Genomic DNA, 14771 nt, shown 5'->3' with positions numbered 1-14771 from the left:
ATTTATTCCTAAGTATTTTATCTTCTTGGGGGCTACTGTGAATCTTACTGATTTGGTGATTTCCTCTTTGATGTTCTTTTTTTTGATGTAGAGGAATCCAAGTGACTTTTGTATGTTTATTTTATAACCTGAGACTCTGCCAAACTCTTCTATTAGTTTCAGTAGTTTTCTGGAGGATTCCTTAGGGTTTTCCGTGTATACGATCGTGTCATCTGCAAATAGTGATAGCTTTACTTCCTCCTTGCCAATCTGGATACCCTTTATTTCTTTGTCTAGCCTAATTGCCCTGGCTAGGACTTCAAGTACGATGTTGAATAAGAGCGTTGATAAAGGGCATCCTTGTCTGGTTCCCGTTCTCAAGGGAAATGCTTTCAGGTTCTCTCCATTTTGAGTGATATTGGCTGTTGGCTTTGCATAGATGCCCTTTATTATGTTGAGGAATTTTCCTTCAATTCCTATTTTGGTAAGAGTTTTTATCATAAATGGGTGTTGGACTTTGTCAAATGCCTTTTCTGCATCAATTGATAAGATCATGTGGTTTTTATCTTTTGTTTTATTTATGTGATGGATTACATTAATAGTTTTTCTGATATTAAACCAGCCTTGCATACCTGGTATAAATCCCACTTGATCAGGGTGAATCATTTTTTTGATGTGTTGTTGGATTCTATTGGCTAGAATTTTGTTGAGGATTTTTGCATCTATGTTCATGAGGGGTATAGGTCTATAATTTTCTTTTTTTGTAATGTCTTTACCTGGTTTTGGTATCAGGGAGATGGTAGCTTCATAGAATGAGTTGGGTAGTATTCCGTCTTTTTCCATGCTTTGAAATACCTTCAGTAGTAGTGGTGTTAAGTCTTCTCTGAAGGTTTGGTAGAACTCTGCAGTGAAGCCGTCCGGGCCAGGGCTTCTTTTTGTTGGAAGTTTTTTGATTACCATTTCAATCTCTTTTTTTGTTGTGGGTCTATTTAGTTGTTCTATTTCTGAATGTGTTAGTTTAGGTAGGTAGTGTTTTTCCAAGAATTCATCCATTTCTTCTAGGTTTTCAAATTTGTTAGAGTACAATTTTTCGTAGTAATCTGAAATGATTCTTTTAATTTCATTTGGCTCTGTTGTGATGTGGTCCTTCTCGTTTCTTTTTCGGGTTATTTTTTTCCTTTCCTGTTTTTCTTTAGTCAGTCTAGCCAATGGTTTATCAATTTTGTTAATTTTTTCAAAGAACCAGCTTTTGGCTTTGTTAATTCTTTCAATTGTTTTTCTGTTCTCTAATTCATTTAGTTCAGCTCTAATTTTTATTATTTGTTTTCTTCTGGTGCCTGATGGATTCTTTTGTTGCTCACTTTCTATTTGTTCAAGTTGTCGGGACAGTTCTCTGATTTTGGCTCTCTCTTCTTTTTGTATGTGTGCATTTATCGATATAAATTGGCCTCTGAGCACTGCTTTTGCTGTGTCCCGGAGGTTTTGATAGGAAGTATTTTCATTCTCGTTGCTTTCTATGAATTTCCTTATTCCCTCCTTGATGTCTTCTATAACCCAGTCTTTTTTCAGGAGGGTATTGTTCATTTTCCAAGTATTTGATTTCTTTTCCCTAGTTTTTCTGTTATTGATTTCTAGTTTCATTGCCTTGTGGTCTGAGAAGATGCTTTGTAATATTTCGATGTTTTGAACTCTGCAAAGATTTGTTTTATGACCTAATATGTGGTCTATTCTAGAGAATGTTCCATGTGCACTAGAAAAACAAGTATATTTTGCAGCAGTTGGGTGGAGAGTTCTGTATAAGTCAATGAGGTCAAGTTGGTTGATTGTTGTAAGTAGGTCTTCCGTGTCTCTATTGAGCTTCTTACTGGATGTCCTGTCCTTCTCCGAAAGTGGTGTGTTGAAGTCTCCTACTATAAATTTGGAGGTGTCTATCTCACTTTTCAGTTCTGTTAAAATTCTATTTATGTATCTTGCAGCCCTGTCATTGGGTGCATAAATATTTAATATGGTTATGTCTTCCTGATCAATTGTCCTTTTTATCATTATATAGTGTCCTTCTTTATCCTTTGTGGTGGATTTAAGTTTAAAGTCTATTTTGTCAGAAATTAATATTGCTGCTCCTCTTTTTTTTGCTTATTGTTTGCTTGATATGTTTTTTTCCATCCTTTGAGTTTTAGTTTGTTTGTGTCTCTAAGTCTAAGGTGTGTCTCTTGTAGGCAGCATATAGATGGATCGTGTTTCCTTATCCAGTCCTTGACTCTCTGTCTCTTTATTGGTGCATTTAGTCCATTTACATTCAGCGTAATGATAGATAAATAAGTTTTTAGTGCTGTCATTTTGATGCCTTTTCATGTGTGTTGTTGGCCATTTCATTTTTCCACATACTTTTTTGTGCTGAGAAGTTTTTCTTAGTAGATTGTGAGATCCTCATTTTCATAATGTTTAACTTTATGTTAGTTGTGTCGTTACGTTTTTCTTGGCTTTTTTCTTGAGTTATGGAGTTGATATTCCTTTTTGTGGTTACCTTATTATTTACCCCTATTTTTCTAAGTAAAAACCTAACTTGTATCGTTCTATATCGCCTTGTATCACTCTCCATCTGGCAGTTCAATGCCTCCTATATTTATTCCCTCTTTTTGATTATTGTGATCTTTTATCTATTGATTTCCATGATTCCCTGTTATGTGTATTATTTTGTGTATTTATTCATTTTTTAGAATTAATCTTAGTTTGTTTGTTTTTGTGCTTTCCCTATTTGAGTTGATATCAGGACGTTCTGTTTTGTGACCTTGTATTGTGCTGGTACCTGATATTATTGGTCATCTGACCAAACAATCTCCTTTAGCATTTCTTGTAGCCTTGGTTTGGTTTTTGCAAATTCTCTAAACTTGTGTTTATCTGTAAATATCTTAATTTCTGCTTCATATTTCAGAGAGAGTTTTGCTGGATATATGATCCTTGGCTGGCAGTTTTTCTCCTTCAGTGCTCTGTGTGCGTCGTCCCATTCCCTTCTTGCCTGCATGGTTTCTGCTGAGTAGTCTGAACTTATTCTTATTGATTCTCCCTTGAAGGAAACCTTTCTTTTCTCCCTGGCTGCTTTTAAAATTTTCTGTTTATCTTTGGTTTTGGCAAGTTTGATGATAATATGTTTTGGTGTTTTTCTTTTTGGATCAATCTTAAATGGGGTTCGATGAGCATCTTGGATAGATATCCTTTCGTCTTTCATGATATCAGGGAAGTTTTGTGTCAGGAGTTCTTCAACTATTTTCTCTGTGTTTTCTGTCCCCCCTCCCTGTTCTGGGACTCCAATCACTCGCAAGTTATCCTTCTTGATAGAGTCCCACATGATTCTTAGGGTTTCTTCATTTTTTTTTAATTCTTTTATCTGATTTTTTTTCAGCTATGTTGTTGTTGATTCCCTGGTCTTCCAGAAGTCCCAGTCTACACTCTAATTGCTCAAGTCTGCTCCTCTGACTTCCTATTGCGTTGTCTAATTCTGTAATTTTATTGTTAATCTTTCGGATTTCTACATGCTGTCTCTCTATGGATTCTTGCAACTTGTTAATTTTTCCACTATGTTCTTGAATAATCTTTTTGAATTCTTCAACAGTTTTATCAGTGTGTTCCTTGGCTTTTTCTGCAGTTAGCCTAATTTCGTTTGTGATGTCTTGAAGCATTCTGTAAATTAGTCTTTTATATTCTGTATCTGATAATTCCAGGATTGTATCTTCATTTGGGAAAGATTTTGATTCTTTTGTTTGGGGGGTTGGAGAAGCTGTCATGGTCTGCTTCTTTATGTGGTTTGATATGGACTGCTGTCTCCGAGCCATCACTGGGAAAGTAGTTTTTCCAGAAAATCCACTAAAAAAAAATGCAGTCAGATCCCTATCAGAGTTCTCCCTCTGGCTCAGGCTTTTTGGATGTTAATGGAGCCGCCTGGGGAGGGTGGGGGAGGGATCAGAGAGCTAGGAGTGTAGCACTTCAGAATATAGCCAGAGTTGTTTGTCTTACTTGGAATGACTCTTATATCTGAGATTTCTGCGGGGCGCGTCGCCTATATGTACTGGCTCTGTGGAGATTGCCCCCCGGGGGGTCTGGCCCGCTGGCGTCACGGTCAGATCCTCCGCTGTCAGCCCCACCCCCAAGGTTATGGCTCCCCTACTGGAACGGTGCATTCCCGTCTCCGAAATCCGTCGGTGCCTCCCGGGGGCTCCCCGTCCCTCCAGCCTCGTCGCGTGCCGCTCCCACAAACCGGGTCCGACTGCACGTCCTGGATGGGACTCCGCTCTCCCCGCTCCAAAACCAGCCACTGCCTCCCGGGGACTTCTCCCTCCGGCGCGCCACGCCACTCGCGCAAACCGGATGGGCACCTCCCGCATGAACGACTGGACCCCCCCCGGGGTTAATTCAGGGAAATGTAGGTGGTCCCCGCGCTCGCGCTCCACCCGCTTCCCGCCAAACTCCCTCCTGGATGGCTCCCCAGCTGGGACGCTGCTCTCCCTGCGCCAAGACCAGTCACTGCCTCCCGGAGACTTCTCCCACAGGCTGCACCGCCACGCTGCCCATGCCAACAGGCTGGGCTCGCTCCCGGGATGAGTTTGGGGGCTAGGGCTGGGCCCCTTGTCTGTGCCGTCTGCCCCCCTGGGCTTTGCCACAACTTGGGCTCCGAAGGTCACCTGCCTGGTGCGCTGGCTCCTGGCTCTGAAAACAATCGCTGTCTCCCCGTATTTGTTCATTCTCCGTCTCTAAATCTGTGTTTGTTGTTCAGAGTTCGTAGATTGTTATGCATGTGATCAATTCACTTGTTTTTCTGAGTCTTTGTTGCAAGAGGGATCCGCGGTAGCGTCCACCTAGTCCGCCATCTTGGCCCTGCCTCCCTGTAATTATTTTTTAAAGATGTTTACACTCAGCTTTTGAAGCACCCCCAACACCCACCCCCATTCCCTAGGCACACACATTGTGAAACAGAACATGCCAGCCACACCCAACATGAAAATGTTAGATTTTCTCTTCTAGGATTCACATTTTTAGAAACACAATCTTGAAGCGGGTGCACATTTTGTTAAATTAGAAACTACGTGACATCCCTTTTGATGCCTGGAGACAGGATAGCAGTTCCAGCAGCAGTATCCACTACCACTGGAAATAAGTCTCCCGGGCAAGATGCAGGTGCCCTGGTGATGCTGTGGTTAAGAGCTACTGCTGTTAACCAAAAGCTCAGCAGTTCGAATCCATCAGCTGCTTCTTGGAAACCCTATGAAGCAGTTTTACTCTTTCCTATAGAGTCGCTATGAGTTAGAATTCACCGGATAGCAATGAGTTTTTTTTTTTGGGGGGGGGGAGGGCAAGCTGCCAGCTAAGGTGAGATTACTCGGTGTCTACACCTAGTTAATTCTGCAACATGATTGAGGCATTATTTGTGTGTATATGTCTTCCAAGCTTATGCGCAGACCCTCCGGAGCTGCAAAATAACTCCCCAATTTTTCGTGAATTCCTGTTCTGCTTAAATATAACAGAGTTGATTTAATATAACAGAGTTGATGATGCCAAACAGAAACATGGACTAAAAAATAATAACAATAATGATGAGATGATGATAATAATTATATATATTTTATATATATATAATAACTGTATATATATAGAAATCTTCCCACTGCAGTACAAATCTTCTTAGCCCTCTGACCTCATTTTCCGGGGTGCATCATGAACCGCTTTCAAAAGTAATTTCCTGGCATCGTGGCTTTCTTTTCTTTCCTTTCCAGTTAAAGCCCAGTGCGATTTCTCTGCTCCCTGCCTGAAACCTTCTGCAATCCCAGCCACACAGTCACATAAATAGTTTCTTCTTATAGCTCACAAGTCAAATTAATCTCTTGAAAGAAGTCTTTTTAGAAAAGCCCCTTCTCAACTAACTTGCTTTCCACTATGTCACCTTTCATTTCTGTTATAAAACTTGTTATATACAGTTAAAATATCCCTTTATTTATTTATTGTTTGCTGTCTATTTATTTATTTGTTCACTGACAGGACCTGATCTGAATTGTTACTGTTTAATAAGTACCATTTTTTAAAAAAATAATAATAATAATTTTTATTGTGCTTTAAGTGAAAGTATGCAAATCAAGTCAGTCTCTCACATAAAAACTTATATACGCCTTGCTACATACTCTCAATTACTCTCCCCCTAATGATACAGTCCACTCCCTCCTTCCACTCTTTCTTTTCATGTCCACTTTGCCAGCTTCTAAGCCCCTGTACCCTCTCATCTCCCCTCCAGGCAGGAGATGCCAACATAGTCTCAAGCATCCACCTGATCCAAGTAGCTCACTCCTCACCAGCATCCCTCTCCTACCCATTGTCCAGTCCAATCCATGTCTGACGAGTTGGCTTATGGAATGATTCCTGTCTTGAGCCAACAGAAGGTCTGGGGGCCATGACCACCAAGGTCCTTCTAGTCTCAATCAGACCATTAAGTCTGGTCTTTGATGAGAATTTGGGGTCTGCATCCCACTATTCTCCTGCTCCCTCAGGGGTTCTCTGTTGTGTTCCCTGTCAGGGCAGTCATCGGTTGTGGCGGGGCACCATCTAACTCTTCTGGTCTCGGGATGATGTAGTCTCTGGTTCATGTAGTCCATTCTGTCTCTTAGGCTCGTAATCATCTTGTGTCCTTGGTGTTCTTCATTCTCCTTTGATCCAGGTGGGTTGAGACTCACTGATGCATCTTAGATGGCTGTTTGCCAGTGTTTAAGACCCCAGAGGCCGCTCCTCAAAGTGAGTTGTAGAATGTTTTCTTAATAGATTTTATTATGCCAATTGACTTAGTTGTCCCCTGAAACCATGGTCCCCAAACCCTTGCCCCTTTTTCGCTAACCTTCAAAGCATTCAGTTTATTCAGGAAACTTCTTACTTTTGGTTTAGTCCAGTTGTGCTGACCTCCCCTGTATTGAGTGTCCTTCCCTTCCCCTAATGTAGTTCTTATCTACTATCTTACTAGTAAATATCCTTCTCCTACCCTCTTTCCCTCCCTCCCTCCCTCCCTCCCCCTCTCATAACCACAAAAGATTGTGTTCTTCCCCGTTTAAACTATTTCTCAAGATCTTATAATAGTGCTCTTATACAATATTTGTCCTTTTGCAACTGACTAATTTCACTCAGCATAATGCCTTCCAGGTTCTTCCATGTTATGAAATGTTTCACAGATTCATCACTATTCTTTATCGATGTGGAGTATTCCACTGTGTGAATATACCATAATTTATTTATCCATTCATCCATTGATGGGCACCTTGGTTGCTTCCAGCTTTTCGCTCTTGTAAACAGTGCTGCAATAAACATGGGTGTGCATATATCTGTTCGTGTAAAGGCTCTTATTTCTCTAGGATATTTTCCGAGGAGTGGGATTTCTGGGTCGTATGGTAGTTCTATTTCTAGCTTTTTAAGGAAGCACCAAATCGATTTCCAAAGTGGTTGTACCATTTTACATTTCCACCAGGAGTGTGTAATTGTTCCAATCTCTCCACAGCCTCTCCAACATTTATTATTTTGTGTTTTTTGGATTAGTGCCAGCCCTGTTGGAGTGAGATGGAATCTCATTGTAGTTTTGATTTGCATTTCTCTAATGGGTAATGATCGAGAGCATTTCCTCAGGTATCTGTTAGCGGCCTGAATGTCTTCTTTAGTGAAGTGCCTGTTCATATCCTTTGCCCATTTTTTAATTGGGTTGTTGTCTTTTTGTGGTTGAGTTTTAACAGAATCAAATAGGTTTTAGAGATCAGGAGCTGGTCGGAGATATTATAGCTGAAAATTCTTCCCCAATCTGTACTTGGTCTTTTTACTCTTTTGGTGAAGTCTTTAGATGAGCATAGGTGTTTGATTTTTAGGAGCTCCCAGTTATCTGGTTTCTCTTCATCATTTTTAGTAATGTTTTGTATTCTGTTTATGCCATGTATTAGGACTCATAACGTTCTCCCTATTTTTTCTTCCATGATCTTTATCACTTTAGACTTTATGTTTAGGTCTTTGATCCACTTGGAGTTAGTTTTTGTGCATGGTGTGAGGTACGGGTCCTGTTTCATTTTTTTTGCAGATAGATATCCAGTTATGCCAGCACCATTTGTTAAAAAGACTGTCTGTTCCCCAATTAACTGACACTAGGCCTTTGTCAGATATCAGCTGCTCGTATGTAGATGGATTTATATCTGGGTTCTCAATTCTGTTCCATTGGTCTATGTGTCTGTTGTTGCACCAGTACCAGGCTGTTTCAACTACTCTGGCGATATAATAGGTTCTAAAATCAGGAAGAGTGAGTCCTCCCACTTTGTTCTTCTTTTTTAGAAATGCTTTACTTATCGGGGCTTCTTTCCCTTCCATATGAAGTTGGTGATTTGTTTCTCCATCTCATTAAAAAATGTCGTTGGTATTTGGATCGGAATTGCATTGTATGTATAGATGGCTTTTGGTGGAATAGACATTTTTACAATGTAAAGTCTTCCTATCCATGAGCAAGGTATGTTTACCCCCCTATTCAGGTCTCTTTTGGTTTCTTGCAGTAGTACCTTGTAGTTTTCTTTGTATAGGTCTTTTACTTCTTTGGTAAGATTTATTCCTAAGTATTTTATCTTCTTGGGGGCTACTGTGAATGGTTTTGATTTGGTGATTTCCTCTTCGATGCCCTTTTTATTGGTGTAGAGGAATCCAACTGATTTTTATATGTTTATCTTGTAATTTGATACTCTGCTGAACTTGTCTATTAGTTTCAGTAGTTTTTTTGAGGATTTTTTAGGGTTTTCTCTGTATAAGATCATGTCATCTGCAAATAGATACTTTTACTTCTTCCTTACCAATCTGGGTGCCCTTTATTTCTTTATCTAGCCTAATTGCTCTGGCTAGGACCTCCAGCACAATGTTGAATAAGAGCAGTAATAAGGGGCATCCTAGTTTGGTTCCCATTCTCGAGGGGAATATTTTTAGATTCTCTCCATTAAGGATGGTGCTGGCTGTTGGCTTTGTATAAATGCCCTTTGTGATGTTGGGGAATTTTCCTTCTATTCCTATTTTGCTGAGAGTTTTTAGCATGAATGGGTGTTGGACTTTGTCAAATGCCTTTTCTGCATCAATTGATAAAATCATGTGCTTCTTGTCTTTTATTTATGTGGTGTATTACATTAATTGTTTTTCTAATATTGAACCATCAAAAAATCCTTGGATACCTGGTATAAATCCCACTTGGTCATGGTGGATTATTTTTTTGATATGTTGTTGAATTATTTTGGCTAGAATTTTGTTGAGGACTTTTGCATCTATGTTCATGAGGAATATAAGTCTGTAATTTTCTTTTTTGGTGTTGTCTTTAGCTCGTTTAGTATCAGGAATATGTTGGCTTCATAGAATGAGTTAGGAAGTATTCCATCCTTTTCTATGCTTTGAAAAACCTTTAATAGAAGTGGTGTTAAGTATTCACTGAAAGTTTGGTAGAACTCTGCAGTGATGCCGTCAGGATCCGGGGTTTTTTTTTTTTTTTTGGAGTTTTTTGATTACCTTTTCAATCTCTTTTTTTGTTATAGGTCTATTTAGTTGTTCTCCTTATGTTTGTGTTAGTTTAGGTAGGTAGTGTGTTTCTAGGAATTCATGCATTTCTTCTAGGTTTTCAAATTTGTTGGAGTACAATTTTTCAAAGTAATCTTATATGATTCTTTTAATTTCAGTTGGGTCTGTTGTGATATGGCCCATCTCATTTCTTATTCGGATTATTTGTTTCCTTTCCTGTATTTGTTTAGTCAGTCTGTCCAATGGTTTATCAATTTTTTTAAATTTTTTCAAAGAACCAGCTTTTGTCCTTGTTAACACTTTCAATTGTTTTTCTGTTCTCTAATTCATTTAATTCTGCTCTAATTTTTATTATTTGTTTTCTTCTGGTGCCTGATGGTTTCTTTTGTTGCTCTCTTTATATTTGTTCAAGTTGTAGGGACAGTTCTTTGATTTTGGCTCTTTCTTCTTTTTGTAAGTGTGCATTTATTGATATAAATTGACCTCTGAGTACTTAATGTCTTCTATAACCCAGGCTTTTTTGAGCAGAGTATTGTTCAGTTTCCAAGTATTTGATTTCTTTTCCCTGATTTTTTCTGTTATTGATTTCTACTTTTATGACCTCATCGTCTGAGAAGATGCTTTGTAATATTTGTTGTTTTGAATTCTGCAAAGGCTTGCTTTATGACCTAATATGTGGTCTATTCTAGAGAATGTTCCATGTGCACTAGAAAAGAAAGTATACTTTGTAGCTGTTAGGTGGAGTGTTCTGTACAAGTCTATGAGATCAAGTTGGTTGATTGTGGCAGTTAGATCTTCCGTGTCTTTATTGAGCTTCTTTCTGGATGTCCTGTCCTTCTCTGAAATTGATGTGTTGAAGTCCCCTACTAAAATTGTGGAGGTGTTTATCTTACTTTTCAATTCTGTTAGAGTTTCTTTTATGTATCTTGCAGCCCTGTCATTGGGTGCATAAATATTTAATAAGGTTATATCTTTCTGGTAAATTGTCCCTTTAATCATTATGTAGTGTCCTTCTTTATCCTTTGTGGTGGATTTAACTTTAAAGTCTATTTTTTCAGAAGTTAATATTGCCACTTCTGCTCTTTTTTGATTGTTGTTTGCTTGAGATATTTTTTCCATCCTTTGAGTTTTAGTTTGTGTTTCCAAGTCTAAGGTGTGTCTCCTATAGGCAGCATATACATGGATCATGTTTTTTTTATCCAGTCTGTGACTCTCTGTCTCTTTATTGCTGCATTTATTCCATTTATATTCAGCATAATTATAGATAAGTATGAGTTTAGTGCTGTCATTTTGATGCCTTTTTGTGTGTGTTGTTGACAATTTCATTTTTCCATTTACTTTTTTGTGCTGAGAAGTTTTTCTTTGTAAACTGTGTGTTCCTCATTTTCATAGTAGTTGAATTTATTTTTGTTGATTTGTTATGTTTATCTTGGTTTTTATTTTGAAGTATGGAATTGTTAGACCTCTTTGTGGTTACCTTAATATTTACCCCTATTTTTCTAAGTAAAAACCTAACTTGTATCGTCCTGTATCGCCTTGGTTTCCTCTCCATGTGGAAGATCTATGCCTCCTGTAGTTAGTACCTCTTTTTTGATTATCATAATATTTTATGTAATGACATTAATGATTCCCTGTTTTGAGCATTTTTTAAAAATTAATCTTATTTTGTTTTTGTAGTTTCCCTATCTGAGTTGATATCAGGATGTTCTGTTCTGTGGCCTTGTGTTGTGCTGGTATCTGATATTATTGATTTTCTGACCAAAGAATTTCCTTTAGTAATTCTTGTAGCTTTGCTTTGGTTTTTGCAAATTCTCTAAGCTTGTGCTTGTCTGTAAATGTCTTAATTTCACCCTCATTTTTGAGAGAGAGTTTTGCTGGATATATGATTCTTGGCTGGCAGTTTATCTCCTTCAGAGCTCTATATATGTCAGCCCATTGCCTTCTTGCCTGCATGGTTTCTGCCAAGTAGTCTGAACTTATTCTTATTGATTCTTTGTAGGTGACTTTTCATTAATCCCTGGCTGCTTTTGAAATTTTCTCTTTATCTTTGGTTTTGGCAAGTTTGATGATAATTTTTCTTGGTGATTTTCTTTGGGGATCTGTCTCATACGTGGTTCAACAAGCATCTTGGGTAGATATCCTTTCCTCTTTCATGATGCCAGGGAAGTTTTCTGCCAACAGATCTTCAACTCTTCTCTCTGTATTTTCTGTTATCCCTCTTTGTTCTGGAATTTCAATTACACAGAGTTCTTCTTCTTGATAGAGCCCCACAAGATTATTAGGGTTTCTTCTTCTTCTTTTTTTTTTTAATTCTTTTATCTGATTTTTCTTCAACTATTTTTTTTTAATATTGGTGTCAATTGTTTTATCCTCCATCTCCCCCAGTCTGCATTCCAATTCCTCGATTCTTCTCCTCTGACTTCCTATTGAGTTGTCTAATTCTGCAATTTTATTGTTAATCTTTTGGATTTCTGAATGCTGTCTCTCTATGGATTTTTGCATCTTATTAATTTTTTCACCATGTTCTTGAATAATCTTTTTAATTTCTTCAACTGCTTTATCAGTGTGTTCCTTGTCTTTTTCTGTAGATTGCCTTATTTCATTTTTGAGGTCATCCCTGATGTCTTGAAGCATTTTGTATGTTAGTTTTTTTTTTTTTTTTTACATCTGGCAATTCTAAGAATGTATCTTCATTTGGGAAAGATTTTGATTCTTTAATTTGGGGAGCTGTAGAAGCAATCATGGTCTGCTTCTTTATGTGGTTTGATATTGACTGCTGTCTCCAAGAAATCTATAAGTTATTGTAATGATTTATTTTATATTTGCTTACTAAGTCTTCTTGTTTTTTTTTTTTTTTTCAATACACCCAGATGGGCTGCTAGAGTGAGCTAACTTAATTCGTGGAGACTTTGAATCACTTATGTCCTGTTACCATCTGGTTTGAGCTGTTATCAGGAATATGAGTCTATGAGTCCATTCACTGTTCTTGAATAGAATCAGCTCAGATATCGTGATAGTGGGTCACCTAGTGTGTGGTGTAGGCTCTCCCCTACTATCTTAGAGAAGTAGTGGTGATGGTTGTATGCACTGGTTTCTAGTAGAGGCAGGAGGTCACACTCCAAGGAAGGCAGGGTGCTGACAGCTTCCCCCCAAGTGCCAGTGAAGAAGGAGTGTCTACGTTCTCTAGAGTTCTCTGGTGGGTGGGCTCTGCAGCTGTACTTTAGGCACCCAATGTTTGTACCTCTAAAAAGTGGTAGGTGTCACTATCCTTAGACCCCTTTAGCAGGTGGTTAGGTGGTGTGGATGGAGCCTCTGCCCTCAGTTCCCTGCTGTGGATCAATGAGGGCTCTGTTTAATAGGTAGAGCAGTATCAGTCCTCCAAAACTTGCCTTTCCACTGCTCAGCTACAACACATACAGTCCGATCTCTAAAAATATTGCCTTTGCATTAAAATAGCCACCTGGTTTCATGTAGGAGTGAAAGCCAAAGACTGTGGATATCTTATGCCTGGATGGTGCTGGTTCTGTACTGCTATTCCAGTTTAGAGAAATCAGGAAAGGATTTTTCACCTGATCATTAATTGCTCCTTTTCCAGGTCAGGAGAATGGGTTGGGGAAAAAAAAAAAAAAAAACCCACAAAGCACTTCACTCTCTGGCCCAGGGAATTCCAATGTTAATGAAGCCAGCTGGGGCAAGGAGGGGAGGGATCAGATAGGAGGGAGTATCACAGTAAAATAGATATTCACTTATCTTGTTCGGTGAGGACTGTTTTATCTGAGATTCTGGAGGGGTGCGTAGCCTGTGTATGCTGGCTGGGTCCCTGCAGAGATTGTCCCAGGGGGTTAGTGCTACGTCGCTGCTTGCCTTGTCTCAGGAAGCTACGATCATCTCCACAGCTCTGGCCCCAAGGCACCACAGGGTTCAGGTCTGGGGCACAGCTTGCCAGGCTCTGGAACTGGTCACTTCTCTGGTGTGCGGTTTCTCTTTCCCCTGGGGGTCAGGGCATTAGGCTCTGGAACTGGTCAGTGCCCCAGTGTGCAGGTTCTTGTTTACCTGAGGGCTCAGGGCTGGGGTGGCACATACTAGTCTCTGGGACTGCTCGGTGCTTCAGCCCACGGGCTCTCGCTCCCCTGAGGGCTCAGGGCTGGGGCACAGCTTGCCAGTCTCTGGAACTGCTTGCTTCTTCAGCATGTGGATTCTTACTCCTCTGTCACTCAGGTCAATTCCCTAGTTCTGAGTTTGATGGTCAGGGTTCATAGATTGCCATGTATATAATCCATTCACTTGTTTTTCTGAGTCTTTGTTGCAGGAGGGGTCAGTGGGAGCTTCTGCCTAGTCTGCCATCTTGGTCCCGCCTCTAATTGGTATCATCTTGAATAACTTCTGCCTCATAATCAGATAAAACACATTGATAAATATATTCCCTATAAAAAAATAGGTAGAGATTAATTTTAGTTAGGCTGGTATCTGATTTTTTTAACTTATGTTAACATAAAAAAGTCCACCTGCCTTTACGGAGTGCTTATTAAATAATATGATTAGAAATTTTTTGTAAGTGTACAAATAATCAATATTTTATTTTCTGTAGAAATTAAATTAATAAATAAAACTACCTGGAGCTGATATAAGTGAAAAAATTTTTTTAGCAATAGCTTTCATCTTGTAGTAGTATCTTTGTAAAATATAGATTTTAAAAGAAATGGTGAAAGTAGAAATAAAAACCATTTGATACATCAGTGAGTTTTCATATAACAATAATGTAAGGCCCATTAAACAACCTATAAGTGTTGACAACGATTTCCTGGGAGTCTTACCTTAATATAGGCTATTTTCATTATTAATACAAGAGTAATTTTTTTTTTTTTACTAGCGTGTCTATTATTAATAGGCTAGTTTATTAACATTTGCATATTGGTAGTATTATCATCCTCCCTATAAGTTCCAGTTAATCATAATCCAGACATAAACCTCTGTTCTGTGTGGTGAACCTGCAATATTAAGACAGATGATTACAGTACACAGATTTACAACAGTCGAAACCCTGAATACAGTGTGTTTAAAATATAAATGCATACAATATATAAGTTCAAGGTATTTCTTTTAATAATTTTTATTGAGCTTTAAGTGAACATTTACAAATCAAGTCAGTCTGTCACATATAAGCTTATATACACCTTACTCCATACGCCCACTTACTCTCCCCCTAATAAATCAGCCCTTCCAGTCTCTCCTTTTGTGACAATTTT

The sequence above is a fragment of the Loxodonta africana genome, chromosome 25 (genome assembly GCF_030014295.1).
Source record: "Loxodonta africana isolate mLoxAfr1 chromosome 25, mLoxAfr1.hap2, whole genome shotgun sequence".
NCBI classification, from domain to species: Eukaryota; Metazoa; Chordata; class Mammalia; order Proboscidea; family Elephantidae; genus Loxodonta; species Loxodonta africana.
This window is presented reverse-complemented; position numbering follows the sequence as displayed.